The sequence below is a fragment of the Tupaia chinensis genome, unplaced genomic scaffold, assembly GCF_000334495.1.
Source record: "Tupaia chinensis unplaced genomic scaffold, TupChi_1.0 Scaffold000184_1, whole genome shotgun sequence".
Taxonomy (NCBI): domain Eukaryota; kingdom Metazoa; phylum Chordata; class Mammalia; order Scandentia; family Tupaiidae; genus Tupaia; species Tupaia belangeri.
In genome coordinates this window covers 4,175,291-4,178,867 of record NW_006159659.1, presented here as the reverse complement: position 1 = coordinate 4,178,867, position 3,577 = coordinate 4,175,291, and the positions used below count along the sequence as shown (strand labels likewise).

Sequence of the window (3,577 nt, the reverse complement as noted above, 5' to 3'; positions counted from 1 at the left end):
GTGATTTTTAAGCCACCAGGTCCGGGACTTTAACCGCAGTTGACTACATGGGAGTCCAGCGACATAGCCATTATGCTAACTGCTGGTCCCAGTTGTAGGTAAACCTTGTAGGTACATCTCAAAAAGTTACTTTTGACAAACTCCTAAGTGTGGAATTTGGGATTGGGTCCATTATATATATATATTTTTTTTTTCTTTTTTTAAATAATAAAAAAAGTTGTATTTACTTAGAAGCATTTAGAATGTCAACAAAACAGCTGCAACTTTTGTTTTGCAATTATAGAGTGATATTCAGTTAACAGAACAACAATTATTTTGTATAAGCTATATCAGAGACAACTGAAGATGAAAAAACTACCATCCTTACATATTACTAATTTGTGCTGTGCACCAACAAGAACCTGCTTTAAATTTCCATGCCAATTTACAACCCACATATCAGGCAAGGTTAGTGGCTATTGAAAATACCACCAGGACAGGGCTATCTAAAGACACATTCAGTGGTGTGTTAACTATAAAAAAAAAAAGACATTGTACAGTTTAAAAACAAATCTTACACAGCCTTACATTTCAGTTTTTTTCTTTAAAAAGAGTGAGTTGTGTACAGAGGGGTTAAATTCTTTATAGATAAAGGGAAAAAAACCCCTGCTAGAACCATCTTATTCATCATCTTCATCTTCATCCTCTTCATCTTCCTCTTCTTCCTCATCTTCTTCATCTCCCTTTTCTTCCTTCTACTTCTTTTTCTTGATCTTTTCAGCCTTGACAACTCCCTTTTTTGCTCCATCAGGTTTTCCTTTAGCTAGATATGCAGCAATATCCCTTTTGTATTTTTCCTTCAGCTTAGCAGGCTTCTTTTCGTAAGGCTGTTTATCATCTGTAGCAGTGTTATTCCACATCTTTCCCAGTTTCTTTGTAACATCACCAATGGACAGGTCAGGGTGCTGTCCTTTGAGTTTTTGGGTGACATTCAGAACAAAACAAGAAAAAGGCCGAAGGAGTCCTCTTGGGGTGCATTGGGACACTTGAACTTCTTTTCCATTTCCCCTTTAGGAGGGATATAGGTTTGCATTTCTCTTTCATAATGGGCCTTGTCCGCCTTTTCCATATCTGCAGACTTTCTCTTTAGCAAACATGGTCTTCCACTTCTCTGAGTACTTCTTAGAAAATTCTGAGAAGTTGACTGAAGCATCTAGGTGCTTCTTCTTGTGCTCCTCCAGCAAGTTTGCACAAAGAATGTATATGATGAAATTTTGCCTCTCAGCTTCTTAGGATCTCATTTGTCTATGCTTATTTACCTTTCCTCTGTGAGGCAGAGTTGCTCAGTGCCCATCTGCTCTCAGTTGCCCTAGTGCTATTTCTTTGGAGCTCAATGTACTGCCTATTTTTAACATTTCTTTTTTTAAAAAGTTTATTTACTTATTTCATTTGCGAGCGAGAGACAGAGAGACAGCACTCCTGGTATGATCTTGACTCTGATCAACCTCTAGCCTCAGCCAGCCCCAGATTATGGGCATACATGTGCCTTTTACTTTCAGGGATGTCTCTAGACATGAACTTTGAGCCTTCCTATGTGGATTAGCCTTGCAGAGTGTTGTGTTTTATCACTGTGCCACTGTCTGGTCCCAAGGGTTCATTACATTTTTTTTTTTTACTTTGCACTGAAATAAACTTGTACTTTAATTCCATTTTCTTACAAAGTTAATAAAATATTAACATACACTCCATTGTGAAAAGATGCTGGAAAAAATTGAAAAATATGACAAAAGAAAGACTCTATTTTCATTCCTCTAGCCAGACCAAATCAATAAAGCATCTAAGAGGTTTGTTTCTCAGGACTCCAAGATGAATTTGCACCCCTCCTCACCCCATCTGGACACCCATTCAAGCAAAGGGACTTGCTGGACATTGGGCTGCATGCAGCTGCAGGGTTTAACTGATGGGACCCATGGCTCATACCCTCCCCCGCTCATCTTTCAATGCTTGAGACTTCTGTGTTTTGGATAGCATGCTGTGCGCAGATCTCTTCTTTGTTACTGAGTTGAGCTCAGCAGCTAGTTTCAGGTGCACCTGTTCTTTAGAAACAGGAGGACCTTGGATCATCCAGGACCAGTGACAACAATTCAGGGTGCTGGTGAGCAAAGGGAGGCAGAGCAAAAGAGAGATTGCCAATTTCCTATTCCTGCAAACGTTTGAATGCTCAGAGATAGCTTGAATAATTTTGGAAGGGACATACACATCACTAGATGACTAGGAACAATTGCAGAGGCATAAGAAAAATGAGCAACTGACAAAATGTCTCTCTCTCAAGGGAAAACATCAATTCTACATCACCCCCAGACAAGTCATGGAAATTTCAGATAAACAATTAGAATATTTGTAGTGACCAAACTAAATGAGATGCAAAAGAAAAGAGACAATGAGCTCCAGGAGAGGAGAAAGTTCTTTCATGATTTGAAAGAAGAAATAGGCACCATGGAAATGAATCAAGCAGAATTGTTAGAGATGAAGAATATGATACAGGAAATTAAAACCTCCCTCGAAAGTATTAAAAGTAGATTAGATCATGCAGGAGGTCAAATATTGAGTGTGGAAGACATAACCTCTGACCTAAAAAAAAAATGTATAAAAAACCCTGAGAAAATAAACAAGAAAAATGATGACAATATATAAGACATACTAGATCCCTCAAGCGCCCAAACATATGGATAATTTATATCCCAGAGAGGCAGAAAATAATAAGAGCATTGAATATTTATTCCATGAAATCCAAGAAGAAAACTTTCCCAACCTAGAGAGGCATTCAAATATCCAGACCCAAGAAATACATAAGACCAAGAAGATTCTATCCAAAGCACATCATAGTCATATTGGCCAAAACCACACACAAGATACTAAAATTGGCATGAAGGAAACGTCAAGTTACTTACCAAAGTTATTCCATCAGGCTAACATCAGACCTCTCATCAGAACAATGCAGGCAAGGAGAGAATGGGGAAATATAATCAAAGTGTTATATGAAAAACTATTTCAACTAAGATACTATACCCAGAAGGATTATCCTTCATATGGGAAAAAAAAAAGATAAAAACATTCTTGGATAAACAAAACCTGAAAGAATTTACCAACTTCAGAGCAGCTCTTCAAGAGGTTCCAGAGGAGTGCTATACTAGGCAAACTAAAAAGTCAGAAGGACAGTTATAAGAGAACAAAAAACAACCAAGGAAATGACTCACTTAATGATAGGAACATTTCTGTAAATATTGATAATAACATTGAACATTAATGGATTAAATTCTCCAATCAAGAAACATTGGGACCAGCAGTTAGCATAATGGCTATGTTGCTGGACTCCCACGTAGTCGACCGCGGTTCGCGTCCTGGACCTGATGGCTTAAAACTCAGCGCCGGGTGTGTGTGCGTGTGTGCCCAAGATCCTGAGAGGAGAATGGAGGAAAAGGGATTGTGGCGTGACCATCCTCCCTGGGGGTGATTTCTTGCTTTCTGTCTCTCTGTCTCTCTCTGTTTGTCTGGCGAGCACATGCGCCCTATAGCGAAAAAAACCTCTCCAAAAAAA

The 3,577-nt window shown here is 38.7% G+C and overlaps 1 pseudogene; it reads right to left on the bottom strand.

The window, feature by feature from the left end:
• Positions 1–659: 659 nt before the first annotated feature.
• LOC102486412 (putative high mobility group protein B1-like 1) lies at positions 660–2,103 on the bottom strand (annotated as a pseudogene).
• Positions 2,104–3,577: the final 1,474 nt, after the last annotated feature.